The sequence below is a fragment of the Centruroides sculpturatus genome, unplaced genomic scaffold (genome assembly GCF_000671375.1).
Source record: "Centruroides sculpturatus isolate CEXI.00-Female unplaced genomic scaffold, Cexi_2.0 scaffold97, whole genome shotgun sequence".
Taxonomy (NCBI): Eukaryota; Metazoa; Arthropoda; class Arachnida; order Scorpiones; family Buthidae; genus Centruroides; species Centruroides sculpturatus.
This window is the reverse complement of record NW_019384412.1, coordinates 51,332-67,752: the sequence shown is the minus strand read 5'-3', so window position 1 is coordinate 67,752 and position 16,421 is coordinate 51,332. Positions and strand designations below refer to the sequence as shown.

The following is a 16,421-nucleotide window of genomic DNA, read 5'->3' as shown; positions in this document are numbered from 1 at the left end:
AAAATCAGAAAAACTACTTTCATTTTTAGAAAAATACATAGTTATTTAATTAAATTAATTAACATGCTATGAAAGAAGCTAATTATTTTCAAATCCACTAGAATCTAATCTTAATGTTGCATGAAATATGAATACGCCAAGAATTGTTGAGATGAATATTCACCAAAAGAGAAATTTCAAGCTGGCTTGGAGTTGATTCAGGCTAGAATTCAAAATCTAAACTGTAAACTGGTTCACTACTAATATGAGTGATAGTGAAGATAACTTGTTATTTGGATTTGCTACTGTTGTATAAATGCGTGATATTTCTCAAATTTCTAAACAGCAATAGCATGGAATGCATCATCTTTTTGTCTCTTAAAAGAAATGACTAGATTCACCAAGTAATAAAATTGTATAATGCACAATAGACAGTGGTTATCTTTTTTTTTTTTTTTTTTTTTTTTTTTTATAAAAAAATTTAAAAAAAAATATTTTCTAAAAAGTGTATTATTACCTAACTAAAAGCATTTTACTTGGTTAGAAAGTGAACGAATGACAGAATAAAAGGTAAAAATAAAATTTTTATGCAACATCCATATTTACACAATTTTGGACTAAAAACTGGATCTAATATGCTCCATACACTCCTGGAAGGTTAATTTCTCAAGAAATTCTCCATTTATTTTCTAGAAAATTATAAATTAGGTACAGTAAGAGATTAATAAAAACTAATAATAAAATGAAACAACATAAAAATATAGTGTAATAAAATTTGTGATCATGTAAGATCTCAATCACAAATTTTATTACACTAAGCAATAAACTTTAACCTTTTCATGTAAAGAAAACACTTTATGAGTTATACTATTTCTTTGGCATATCTAAATTGCTAGTATCATTACTTTTGCACTTTGGGCCATTAGTCTTGAACTTTTGAGTCACTATTTAAGTAAAGTAAGGGTTACCCAAACACAAGCAATGTAATACAATTGTCAATCTAATAACTGAGACAACTGGTAAGTAACTAATTGATGGTTAGTGCATGTAGCACAATTACACTGGACTGGATTCATGTCCTAGACAAAACAGATTTCATCATGATATTCAGAATGACATGCAATTTAAAACTTATGAATTGTTTATTTCTGAAAATTTTCTTTAAATGCTTTCAGACTGATAACAAACAATGTTTCCTCTAAGTTGTACATTTGCACTGATTTCTATCGTATTAAACAAGTATTTTTACTTCCTGCACACATGGCTGACAGCAGGGCATCTACATACAAAACATTCATGATGATCCAAATAATTTCTATAAACAGGGTGATATAAGAGGAATCTGCAATATTCTGAGAGATGATAGTATGACTGATAATATGAAAATTTTTTCTCACTTCTTTTTCCAAGCTGCATTTTGACACCAACACAACTATGTGAATAAATAGAGGAAACATTGACTGCAAGTATTGAGCTGGTCAATAAGTCTGTACTTTTTTTAGGTGAAAATAAAGAGACCATTTTTTTTATAGAATATAAAAATTTTATTCAATAATATATAGTCACCATTTTTACCAAGTTCCTTTTGCAATCTTTCATAATACCTTGTTTAAAAACTTCCAGTTGTGTTTTTCTTTTTTTTTTGCAAAAAATGTTCCAAGTGCCATTTTACATCATCATTAGAGATAAAGCACTGTTTGTTTGTTTAAAGAATTTTGAAGAGATAAAACAAGTGGTAATAAGAAGAAGCAAGATTGGGTGAATATGGAAGATGAGATACAATTTCTGCTTAACAAAACCTTGTTATATGTTAAACACTATATACTATGCCTGGAACTTGTAAACAGATTCAAGTTAAGGAAGTTTGATTTGGAAAGATTTTAATGAATTACACAATCACTTTAAAGTGGTGAAATACAATATGAACAATAAACATTTTAGAATAGAACAAAAAAAACCAATACCTTTTAGAATAAGTATTAATAGTATTAAAGCATCATTATTATTAGTGCTATCAACAGGAATGAAAAAAGTATTTGAATTTAGCATTTGCAAAAATATTCTGCACATTGTATAAAAATATATTTTGAGATATTTTTGGAAAAATTTAAAACCAGCATTATTGTCAATTGACATAAATCAAACTAGTATAAAATGAGAGCAGTCTGCATATAAGAACATACAGCATATAAAATATACAGGATTCCTATTCAAATGTTTGTTTTAAATTTCACAACTTTCCCTGACATTCATATCCCTTATTATGACACATTGACAAAATAAAACAGCATTTGACTTACTACACACACATACACTACTGCTTATCCAGTTTTTTAACTAAGTTAATTTTTGTATTATTAATAATTTATTTATAGCTTTATTTAAAATAATTTATTTATATGTATGATAGTGTATGATAATATGTAACGATCTTTGTTTTGAACATCATGTGAGTGTTTAAAAATTTGGAACACAGCTATGTTTGAAAGCTACGGCTAATCAAACGATAGAACTGTTTTTTTGTATTTATGCAATCTTTCCTGAAAAGGGTCTCTGAAAGAGAGCCAAAAACGTTTGGAACATTAAAGATTATATGCTGGAATTAACATTTAGGTGTTAGTGTATTGATTAGTATACTGTTCTAGTTTGTAAGTTTTTTTTTATGTCTGAGCACTATAAATAGCTCTTTTTAGGACTTATCACACATTATTGCAAACTCACTCAGAGACTGATGCCAGAATGCATTGCATACTGTGGTTACAAATAAATATTTAATGTTCATCACTCTCCCAGTGAGTTCTCGATAGTATATGATAAGTCCTAAAAAGAGCTATTTATAGTGCTCAGATAATTAATTAATTAATATTAGTTTTAAAATTGATCTACAACTGTCAGTAAAAGAAGTAAATGTCTGTACAGTCGACCCCCCTATAACGTACGTTCCTATAACGACAATTCCTATAACGTAGCGAAAAAATTGTAGCAACTTTCGTATAACGTACCTCCTATAACGTCGTTTCGCGACAAGATTGATAGAGTCTGGACCAATAGTGGATGAGCAGCCGAACTACTTTCCTCCGGCCCTGCGCCACGCTACGGAGCGGCTAAATTGAGTTTGCTATCGTCTGTTTAGTATTATATATAAATTATATATAAATTAGGTACTGTACATATAATTATATATTAATTATATATAAATTAGGTACTGTATATATAATTATATATTAACTTAATTTATTGTAACTTTATTATAATTATATATATGCTTTCTGCCGCCTGGCAACACGCTACGGAGATTTTAGGCTAGTAAGTTGAGTTTATTATCGTCTGCACAGTATGTAAATTAGGTACCGTAAGTCTAATACAGCACTAATTTTATACATTTCTTGTGAAAGAAACACTTCTTATTCAACGGCCATAAAAATTATTTATATTAATGATGTCTCCAAAGGTCAAGTTATTTTTATGCGAAAAATTCGTTATTAGAAATCGCGGCCGCCGTTTAATGTGCTGTTCCGCGGTGAAAACCAGCTTTAAGCAACGGCGTAGTCGAACGGTACACACTCGGTAAGTAATCCTATAATTTTTTGTTTATAGCATAGTTTATACAGATTATTCCCAAAAAATTATACGTATTTTGGAAATGTTGAGTGGAATTAGTCTAGAATCGGTTAATTTTATAGAAGAAAACCTTTCGAACAGCCTTAGTCCGTAAAGTTCCCACCTATCGGGCTGCGATTGGCTCACATATTTAATCATTCCTACAACGTAATTTTCGGTTAGCGTGGAACGTATCTAAGCGTTATAGGGGGGTCTACTGTAATAATTTCTGAATATCAAACAAAATGAAAAAATATACAATATGATCACAATGTATAAGGTCTGATTTTGAATGATTTTAAAAATATAATCTTACAATGCAATATAATTGTAAGTAAATCTTATATGTAAAAAATTAAAAATTAAAATTTGCTCATTTAATATGATTGTGTAAGGTTTAAAGAATTGAATTAAGAAGAGACCTGAAGAAGTGCCCAGAAGGGTTAATGAAAATGTTAGTCACTTAAACGTTATTCACACTGGTTAATTGGTTGGTGAGCTGTATGTTTCATAAGGTTTAAAAAAACTGCCTAAGGACTTTGTCTTTAATTAGAACAACAAAAATAAATTGTGAATAGCAATATATTAGTATAACATCACTATCTCATCTGTTTTATAACTTTCTAATGTATTTTTCACGTTATATAACAATACATGTTGGTTTTAAATTTCTGTAATATGTTCTTTGACACATTCCAGTTATAGCAAGTTACACCAATACATCAATCGTTTTTAATGTAACTTAACAATCTTCAGACTCCATATGGATACAAAAGGATAATTACAATTTTAACAAAATACTGGAAGTTTACTCCATACCACTATATGATAGCAGATTTAATAATAACCTCATATACATAGGATCCACTAACAGAACTTGGACATGAAGGATGGCAGAACATAAGTATGACATTGTCATAACTTTGTGATCTAATATGCGATAGAGCCCAGGGTGTCAATATAATGGGATACCAAGTTAATTAAGAAAACCCTACACACCGATAAACTGAGAATACTAGAAACATGGGAGATATATAACAGCTGAAGGATATATACAGTATAAATAACAAAGATGCAGAAATGATTTCCAGTTATGCAACCATTTGTATGTTCAACAATATTATTTTAAGCCAGTGTATCCCAACTTTTTTGGATTAGCAACACAACTTAAATTTAATAAGATTCCTGTGATATACCACCATAATTTTTAATATAAAAATATCTAAAACTCAAAATAAAGTTGATTTTTAAAAAGTTTGATAATATGGAAGCTCAACTTACCAAGACAAAACTCACAATTTTACAAATATACTATAAAAATAAAATACTATTTGAATCAATGTGTAAAGAGCTAGTATTGGTCTTTTAGCTGGTAAATGACAACGTTTATAAAACTCTAGAGAGATGGTACACTGTCATATGCATACACAGATGCACAGAACTTTTGCGAGGGAGTAGGTTGATGCCACAAATTTTGCAACAATCAGCATTTTGGTATATACAGTACCTCCTTCCTTCAGTTGGCTGGCAGTAAAAAAATGAAAAAAAATAAAATTTTAAAGAGCTTATTAAACATTTTAAAAAATATTTAATATTTCTGCAACACACCTGAAGCACTCTCATGACACACGTGTTGCAGCACATGGATTGGGAAACACTGTTTTATATTTTATATAAATTTATTGTGAAAACATTTTTGACATTGATGGCATTGGTTGATGATGCAGTGACAGGAAAAAAAAAACGGATGTTTGTTTTAAAAATTCTAAAAATCAAGGTTCTGGAACCAAAAAGTTTCAAATTCCAAAAGTTTGGCTAAAACAGTCTTCTATAGAAGCTTGATGTTAGCCCCTAAATGTAACTAAAAATGTTTGCATTAATTTTTACAATACTGATGGAAACATATGAAAGGTAAGTTTGTCATTACTTATAGAACATAACTGACCCAAAGATCAGAATTAATTGAAAACATTAGCCAGTGTATTTTTTCAATAAATTTTTTAAAAGTTTTATTCTGGATCTACAAAGGTTGTTTAAGCTGTATTTACTGCACTATTATCCAGCGAGTAGCAGTTGTTACAGAATAGTAACTTGTAAATACTCTTAACTGGAATTTTGATTAAATGATGTTTTTAATAATTTATTTAAAATTATAAAAACATCATATTTTATTTTAAAAATGAACACACAAAAAATTAAAAATGTTTAAGTAAGCTATTTTAGGTTCTGTTATAAAAATTTTATTTATCATCAAAAAGCTTTAAAACAAGCTTTAAAGCTTTAAGTTTTTTAGAATCTTTTAAAACAAACATCCATTAATAATCTTACTATACCAGTTAAAATTTACCATTGTTTATTGAGCAAACATTTTCAACTTATTAACATAGGCTATCTTCAGGTTTTGAACTTAATTATAAAGCATTCCAAAATAGAACATTTGGTTTTTTTAATTTTACACTTAAACTTAATATTTTAAGTGCAAATTTAAATTTAAATGAATTAAATAATTAACAGGATGATTAACCTATAAAATAAAAACAAGAAAAAGAATAAAAATTAAGAAAATATAACATAACATAAAACCAAAACCGATTGTAGCTCCAAACTTAAATAATAAAATAAAACCAAAGTTTTAAAACACCAAACAAAACAAGCATAAATTTAATTTTTTTCTTTTTTTGAAGGAATCTTCTGAACATTCAAAATCCAAATGTTTTCAAGCATTGTTCGATCATCTTCAGTCATGAATTATTAAAAGAGTTTGAAAGTATTCCAAATAATTTAAAAACTTAAATGTTCTTAAAAAGTTATTTGCAACACTTTTAGAATATATTATTATTGTTATTTTTTGAAAGAATTTATATCACTGAAAATCAGTAAGATAGATTCAGAAGTAGATGTGTTTAGATTTCCTCCAAGCAAGCTTAATTTTTTATTACTTTTATTTTATACCAATATTAAGTTACAATAAATCTAGTATGCCCTATTCCCTGTTTCTAATCTATTTGTCATCTCTCTAAAACAACTGATAATATGAATATATAAATGTTTGGATTATGATTTTAAACATTTAAAAATAGTTTTATTGAATGTAGTGAATCCATTATTAGTTAAACACTATGATTTAGTAAACATTAAAATAAAAAAATCTGCCAAAACTCTAAACAGACAAACAGAATCTAATATAATATTTATTTACTTTTATAATAATGTTATTTTCAAAACAATTCCTTCCATCTTTAGTCATTTTAAATATAAAAAGATATTTTAAAGAAAAATTTTTTACTTTAAATACAGGATGTCCAGCTTAAATTTAATAAAAGAAAAATTTATAATTTGCATTGTATTCATATCAGAGTGGAAGATGGTGTATATTTTAACAATACAACTATTATATTGCAAGTGCTTTCAACAAACTTATGTTCATCATCATCAGACACAAAAATTAACATTAAGAATTAAAAACTATTATGTGTGTGCTATAAATTTCAATTATGACATCATACGGCACATGCGTTGATACACATCCTTATTAACAGGTGTGGCAAAAGATGTAAATTTATATATTTAATGGTGTATATTTTATGTTGACATTTGTGGCCATTTGTGAAAAATACCAAACTTTGGTGCTGAGGTTACTAGCATACGTGGAGATGGCAAATTAGATGCATGTTAACAAAGGACCATGTGCTAGGCCACAGTGAATGGAGTCCAAGTTATTAGAACATGCTGTAACTTATGCTATCCTTCAACTTCCTCCTGGCACCATTTTTCAATAAGATATGGCTCTCTTGATTTACTACACCTAAATTTTAGCATTTTTTAATAACTTCAATCATACAAGGATACATTAATTGAATATATTGACTATTATTGTATTCAAAAATGCATTTTGGGTTCTTTTAATAGAATCCAAAATGCACACAATAATAAAGTCTATATATGTAATTAATGTATCCCTGTGTGATTGAAGTTACTAAAAAAAGCCAAAATATGGGCTTAGTAAATCAAAAGAAACTAGAAACGGAAATGAACAACCAAAGATATGAACAACCAAAGAAATTTTAAGTCATATAAATAACTAAAATTAACATTATTTTTAAATTTAAAAACAAATTGAAAACATACAAATACCCAAATTATAAAATAAAGTCCATTAATTAACCAAACTTAAAATGAATTACCAAACATCAAAGATAAAAAACACACTAGTTCAAAAATTTGCATCTGTCAACCAGCTGTTACCTTTACCATCTTTGACATTCAGTAATTACTTAAATCTATAAATAATCTGTAGCATTGCTCTTTATCATTGCTATTTTTCAACCAGAATGTGTTGGTATGCCATACTAACAGATAGCATAAAAAAGTATTGATAGCTGGTATGTAGTAACAACAGTTGTTCAGTTAAAAATTCTGTATGTTCAGTCACCGTATACTGTACTGACAGTAACTTTTTTATAGAAAAAAAGCACTGCTCTTTATTAAATAACAAAAAACAAACTATTTTGCTGGAGTTCACATTTATTTCTGTAAATCAAGCAGTTGTTTTTTGTTATCTTTAAAGAAGTTGGACTTGTTTTCACATTAATAATGATAATCCATCTATTTAAATATATAAAATAATACAAAAGTAATAAACAAGAAGTAATTTAAATTATTATATAAACAAGTTTAGAAAAACTGAAGTTAGTATTGGGTTATCCAAAAAGTACATAGTAAGTTTTAATAAATGAAATTGAATATATTGGAAGACGTCAAAACTATTAAAAGTGTAAGATATCTAGATATCTATGCATATAATGAAATGTGGCATTGAGACACATCCATTGCAAAAGAGTTTGTTAGGATTTTTAAAAGTCATGTTTAATCTGTATGTTCATTCAAAAGGAAGTAAACAAGATAAATTTTTGACATTTGATGCTTTTTTTTTTTCCAGAAAGACAAAATCACAACACAAACTGAAATATTTTTTGGTAATAATTTTTTGTTGTCTGAATCAACAGTTTCTAAATGGTTTGCTAAATTCAAAGCAGGTAATTTTAACCTCAAAAATACTCTGTACTTGGGACGATCTGGCATCACTGACGATGATCAAATTAAAACTTTAATTGAAATATGACATGGAAAATAACAGGAATTACAAATTCATCGAAAAAGTACTATATTTGAGAAAAAATGCACTTAAAGAAGCCTGATTATATGAATATTTGGATACCTCACAAATTGAGTGAAAAGTACTTATTGGATTGGATTTCTGTGATTCACTTAAGTGCAACAAAAATGACTCATTTCTGAAACAAATTACAACAAGTGATAAAAAAAAAATTCAGCAATGAGTCCCAGCAACAATATTCAAAACTGTGATGGCACCCCACCTATTATGATATTTTATTTTTAAAAAATTATTATTATTAATTATTATAAAATGACAAAAAGTTTAATTTTGAGAGTAGTGATGAGTTTTAAATAAAAAACAAGTAAATTTTTGGGGCGAGACTATGTCTCGGACACTCAGGGCTCGACTACGCACCGTTTTCTAAGGAAAAGAGAAAAATGAGCATACTCCAATGAGGAAAAGCTGACACCAGTATTCGGTGTCTTGGCGTAGATTACGGCGGGCTGCGTTGTCGTGGACCTGTTCTTGACTACGGTAAGTGGGATCACTTCGACGCTCACGGCGGGTGTCGTTCTCATTCCCCATTCTTTGGTATCGCTGGTTTTGAGCGCGATCGTTCAAACTTCGCCGGCCTCGACCACGAAATAGTCCACGAGGCGTTTTCGGTGAAATTAATGGGTCAAATGGATCTAAATATGGTGTCAGCAACACACAAGAAAATCGAAATAACAAGAGCAAGAGAATATACGCGTAACGGGTATCACACGTTTGTCTAAATTCGATTTCGCAACGTTCGCATTTCGAACTTTCCAACGAGCAACACATGCGCAAATCTCGCACTCGCGCCTGTTTGTAGAAACAGAGTCGCCATTTTGTATTTTATTTTTACCCGGTTGTTGGTCTCCTGACTACCTACAAGATTNTGTATGTGGCCAGCTCACGCGTCGGAAAACCTTCCGAATTATTCGTGTACGCACCAGACGAAAAAACAAAAAATATCGTGTATCCACGAGCACTCCAATAAATAAATAGAATTGAAACGACACTTTGAAATGTTTTCCCGATGAAGATGAATAATAATAAGTTTCAATAAAAATGATAAAATGAAAATTTAATTTTATTATAACGAGTTTGCTTGAATTTCATCTCTTCTGAGATCGCAGCAATGCGCGACGGGTAAGATAGTAATGAATAAAATCTTCATTAAGTCCGACCCCATTTGTAATATGACATGTGACCCCCCTCTATCTCCTGATCCCCTTGAAAAAGTCAAGGGAAATTTTTTTAATGAATCAGTTTCAAATATCAAATATTAAAACCTGATGATGACTACTACATTTGTTCATTAAAATTAATACTGAATTTTAAAGATTTATGAATTTACTAGCAAATGAGCTAGTAAATTCATAAACATTTGTTGCTCAGGCAAACAATTTGGATGATTTGGTAAATATTGTATATTTGGAAATTAAGTTATTACTATCAAAAACAAAAAATCACATCTAAAATAGCACAGTAGAAGCCATCCTTCGCGTTGAGCCTTAATCCTCTCCCTCTCCGGCCACAAGGGAATTTCCAAAAATTGCTTCTTAGTGTGCATTTTCATGATGTACTTTAATTGTGTACCAAAGTTCAGAGCAAAACCGCTCTTTAGGTTCAGCGGTTTTGCTCTGGGCAATGATGAATCAATCAGTCAGTCAGGACATGTAATTTTATATGAATTTATTTATGTGGAAGGTTGACATTGATCACTGTTCTTTTGTTTCTGATTAATATATGTAATAACTTGCATTTGGTATGCAAAAATGGTCTTACACACACTAGAAATGATTGTTCCTTGATTTACATGCATTTCAGAATTAGTTTGGAGCTCTTACATCTTAACAGAAAGATAGGTTGATGTTTCAATCTCAAATATAATATACTAGCAGGTAAGCCTGGCATTGCCTGGGCAAGAACTATGTACAAACATTAAGATTATTATATTATTTCATACTTCTAATCCTTCTATTATTTTATAGTATTTGATTTATATAAGTACAAAGGTTATCTTACATAAGAGTTTATCACACCAAAGTCCCAATCTAATACATGTTAAAAATTCTTTAAATTGTGTACAGTAGAGGAAGAAAATTTTAAAAATGTGTTAGATTGGTCACTTGGTATATAAACCCTTATGTAAGATAACCTTTGTAGTTATATAAATCAAATACTACAATATAACAAATATTAAAACAAAAACCATATAAAGAGTTTGGTTGTTTTAGCCTATCATTGTCACATTTATTGCAATACTTGATTGGTATGAAATGGCAGTTTCATTGATCAAGTAGACATCAATTGAAAATATAATACCTTTAAAAAATTTAAGATATCATATTTTTTTCTAATATTAGCTCTAACAAACTCTCATTCACAGCTGAATATATGCCAACAAATCAAATTCTGTGAAAAATGGATCAAATATTTAAACTCAGCACCCTAAAAACTACTTAAAACATATTTCGTGCAGGCTGGTAACCTCGTATTGTGTAATTTTCCTATTCGAACGCCACCATACCAGTGGGTCTGACAGGAAGAAGGGACTGTTGCAGATAGAGGTTGAAGTTAATTCAGCCAAAAATAGTAGTTGATCTCCTTCCAAAAGAGAGGACAGTCAATGACTACTACTTAATACTGATCTACTATTAATATTTAAAAAAATGTTGGATAGTTTGAGATGACCCCACATGTGATTGAAGTTGTAACCTTAATGTCTGAAAGACTTGATAAAACTTGTTTAAATAAAAAATCTTGTAAAAATGCGAGAATGATTGCTTTTATGTGATTCCGTAAAAAAACTGGTGAAACCAGATTGAAAAAGTAGAGTTCAGCAAAAACTAAGTAAAGGAAACTTTTGAAAGTTGTGGCATAAGAATACTGGAAGCAGATTTGACAGTAAGACTCAACATGTGAACAAAGTACATATTACACAGACTTCAACTACAGGAAATTTTGAATGAAGCAATGTTACCATGATAATAAATAGGAAAAATAAACAATGGTAGAGGAAAAAATTCAAGCTCTACTTTGTGCCTTAAAATCGTTACACGTACTCTACATTAATTTGGCTGAACATTAAAACATCTTTAAGCAGTATCAGTGAAAGAAGTTTGGGGCAATGGGTTTGAGTTATTAAGAGAGATTAAATCAGGGGAGAGGTGGGGTCCAGGTTTCATTTTTTGTTTGTTTATTTATTTTTTTCAAGTCCCACCCAGAAAAGGTTAACTAAGTATACTTGTATCCTCCTAAATATCACATTTACAGAAAAATTATTAAAATTGATTTGATTTTTTTGGTTACAGCAACACAAAGTGAGCGATCTGTCAAGAAGGATGCTAACCAGAAAGACTTTTACGTAAAGCTGGCCCCTATTTAAGTGTTACTAACTTGAAGAAAACCCAGAAAAACTCCAGGTGGCCAGTCTGTTGGTGATGCACGAACTCACAACTGACTACCGATGTTCTGTGGTTTTTATCCATTTGGTTACTGGAGGATACTTATTGGGTTGCAATTTGAAAAAATTGTAACCTATAAATTCCCACTGTCATCCATCTGTCTATCTGTCCTTCCGTGATCTCGAGAAAGGAGTTAGATAGATGACAGTCAAGACCAGATACAGAAAAATAATGGAAAAAATCCCTGATTAATTATATTAGGGGCAGTCAAATGAAAATGAGACAGATGGGAAAAAATTAAGTAAACTGTTTATTATTTCAAAAGTAATTGCCATAACTGTTGATACATTTATCCCACTGTGAGACAAGATGGTCAATGCCTTCATAGAAAAATGTTTGTGGTTACTACAGAACCATGATTGTACCCAGGCATGCATCTTTTCGTCCAAAGCAAATTGACGGACACAAATGTCTTTCTTCGGGGCTCCAAAAATATGGAAATCGGGACTGTATGGAGGATGTGTATGGACTATGCTGCAGAAGTTCACAGCGAAACTTCTGTAGCATAGTCAAAACAATCTTGGTAACATGTGGGTGGGCATTATCCTACAACAGAATGATGCTGTCAGTCAACATTCCTGGGTGTTTGGATTTGATGGCATGCTTCAATTTTTGTGAAGTTTCTATGTACCGCTGTGTATTAATTGTGGCACCATGTTCCAGAAAGTCAACAAGCAGCGGACCTCCATAATGTTGGATGCACACACGACTCGCCAACCTCACTTTGAGCATGTCTAACAGACAATGGCACAGCGGTGAACGTTCACGCTGTTCCTTCCTGATTCCCAATAGAGGGCACTTTTATATACACACCTACCTGCATTACCAACTTCCATGCCACACTTGTTATATAGTCTGTCTCGTTTTCATTTGACTGCCCCTAATATAAGAACTTTTGGTTTGCATTGAAAGTCCATTATTTCAATTCAAAAAATTTATCCTGAATGGAGTTAGATACATAACTGGCACAACTCTATTGCTAACAGAAAAAGTATGACGTACAAGGGAAAGCACTACTACACTCCACACAGGCAAATGCTATGTACTACCTCTATGTACTATATATTTTTAAAATTATATTTTTTTTGTAAGAATTATATTTAGTTAAATTTTTCTAATAGATGGTACTACATGTAAAGTCAGCAATAAAATGTAGACAGAAACTGATCACTATATAGAAATCCAATCAATATTTTGGGGTGGAATGTACAACATTACCTAAGTTGAAAGTATTTGACATAACTGCAGAGTTTGTAGCAATTGGTCAAACAGCCTAGACATGCATAGTGAATAAACAAACAAACAAACAGCCTCATACATACGTAAATATATACATACATACGAGGTCTGTTCAAAAAGTATCGGACTTTTATTTTTTCCGCGTAAACCAATGATGCGCAGGAGGCCTCTTTCGGTGGAGTTGTGGAGGGGACAGTCATGCACAGCCCTGAATTTTTTTCCGCCTGCAGGAAGTGTCAGTCGCTGGCAGTCGGCCTATGAGTGAGAACGTGTAGTGAGCTCTCATCAGATTCCACTAACAAGTAAGTTGGAAAATGACTGAACAACGTGAGCAGCAATATTACATCAAATTTTGCCAAAAACCTTGGTGATACCCAAGCGTAAACTATTCGCAAGATTCAGCAGGCTTTCGGGGACAATCCTCAAGGCCAAAAAAAGCACGGCAGGTTCGCAGCAATATCAAGGTCATGTTGACAGTTTTTCCGACAATCGTGGGGTGGTGTATCGTAAGTACACACCACAAGGCCAAACCATCACAAAGAAGTAATACCAGGAGGTCCTTCGTCGTCTTTCCAATGCTATATGACACAAACGACCTGATCTGTGGTTGATCAAAACTTGGCAGCTCCATCGTGATAATGCATCCGCCCATTTGATTCAGGCTTTCGTCGCCAAACACAACACTCCTGTGGTTCGTCATGCTCCATACTCTCCCCACATGGCTCCGTGTGACTTTTGGCTATTTCCCAAGCTGAATACGCCACTAAAAGGAACCCGATTTTAGTTTAGAGAAGACATCGTGCGGAATGCGACAGACTGGCTGATGGCCATTCCAAAAGATGCGTTCCAGCAGTGTTTCCAGCAATGACAGGAACACTGGGAGAAGTGTATACACTACCAAGGAGACTACTTTGAAGGGGATTAGGGTTTTGTACCTCAACATCAATAAATGTATTTTTGCCGACCAAAGGTCCAATACTTTTTAAATAGCCCTCATATATATATATATATATATAAATTAATAAAACCTAATTCGCAGGGGACTAAAAACTGTGCCAATGAATTCATTCCATTTGTAAAGCCATAAATACAGAAAAACCATTAAATATGATTATTTAATGTAATTATTTTCTTAGAATTCAAAGTAGTTTAATAACAAACCATTAATATAATACTTTTAGTTCATCACAGGACTAATATAAAAAATTAGTCCTGTGATAAACTAAAATATGATAGGTTTTTACAAGAGAGCAAGCAAACATTATAAAATTGTGCTACAGATTGGTTTCATGCACTATGCTGATTACAATATAATATATAACACAACATAATACAATCAAACCTTGGTTTTAAAACAATATACTTTTTAAACAAATTGGTTCACAAACAGAATTTTGAACTCGTCACACCAATTGCTGAATGATCTATTTGATAAGAGCTTGCCACAGATTAGACACAAACAAATGGCAACTCCCTATACTTTCTATGTTAATTAAAGAAACTCGACAGCCTGACCATCAACAACAAGACTACCAATTCAGAAGTAAGTGGTGCTGAGATTACCGCACATCCTTAGACATCACAACATAAATCATCAATGTCAGTGCTATTTAAATTAGATTTCAAAGTGCATGCAGAAAGATACTCTTTCATTTTTTGGTTTGTGCCACAGTTGAATTTTTAAATCAAATCTATATATATATATATATAATATATAAAAATGGACATGTATGTCCCTATACAGTGGAACCCCAGTTAACGAACGTCCTGGTTAACGAACTTTTATTTTGCAAAAATTTTGTCTCGGGTAACAAACAAAATTCGGATAACGAACGTAACGGTATTTTGTGTCAAATTTTAGTTGGTGTTAGGCATGCGCGAGTTAAGCATTGGTTTTCCGAGCGTTTGTACTATACTTCTTTTTTCAGTTTTGTAATTTATATATTTCATCAATATGGCATCAAAGAAAGAAAAAAGTCATAGTGGCAATAGAAAACGACAATGCGCTATCGCGTTTGAAAAAAATTTTGATTAAAAGAGTAAGACAATCAACTTTAGATCAATTGCTTGTTCCTCACGGAAAGTGTTCGTTTCTATGTTAAGTTATGGCAACGCAACACTTGAGTGATCTGACTAGGGGGAATGCCATCTGGGAGGTGTTTTTAAGGGAAACTGGCCCCTATTTAGGCGTTACAGACGTGGAGAAATCCCAGAAAACTCCATGTGGCCAGCCCGTCTGAGCGAGGTGCGAACCCATGAACGAAGGTCGTGTTCAAGATACGAAGACCACTTAGCCACTGGTGGGTTTTTTACCGAAAAAGACTTCGACACGAAGACTCTTCTGATGAAGTGCTACCCGTTATTTTTTTGGAAGGATTCCCATTCTAATCATTAATGTTCGTATATCTCCACTTTTCTGCCACCAACTACAACAAACGAAGGTATTATTAAACAAAGTTTACATGTTTGTTGCTGTAATGATAGATACTACGTTTTCCTACATTTTCATCAAAGAAAATTACTGTATATTTCAAATAAAATGACAAAAATTTCGGAGACTAGAACAGATTAATTGCATTTGCATTAATTTCTATGGGAAAAATTGCTTCGGTTAACGAACAATTCAGTTAACGAACGGAGTCGCGAAACGGATTAAGTTCGTTAACCGGGGTTCCACTGTATTTCATTTTTCCTCCAAAACTACACATCGCACGTGAATGGTGTTTGTATGTGGTGGTAGCCCCAAGTCTCCATTTGTGAATAGGGGTGGTTGCGTCTCGATAGCTATAAGGGTGCGGGAGATATGAGGCTGAAAGTGGTTGAAAGTGGCTTTCTATTTCGAATGTTTTGTTCGAATTTGTTCGAATTAAATTTGAACATAAAATTCGAATATTGGTTCGATTATAGAACGATTGTAAACGTTCCAGAAACGTTGAAAATAGTTCGTTTGACTAAACGTAAAAATTCTCTAATTAGTCTGGAAACGG

The 16,421-nt window shown here is 31.6% G+C and overlaps 1 protein-coding gene across 1 annotated transcript in view; it reads right to left on the bottom strand.

The window, feature by feature from the left end:
- Positions 1 to 16,421, bottom strand: part of LOC111619039 (cyclic AMP-dependent transcription factor ATF-7-like) — a 52,010-nt gene that overhangs the window by 20,341 nt on the left and 15,248 nt on the right. The gene's annotated exons all lie outside the window — the stretch shown is intronic.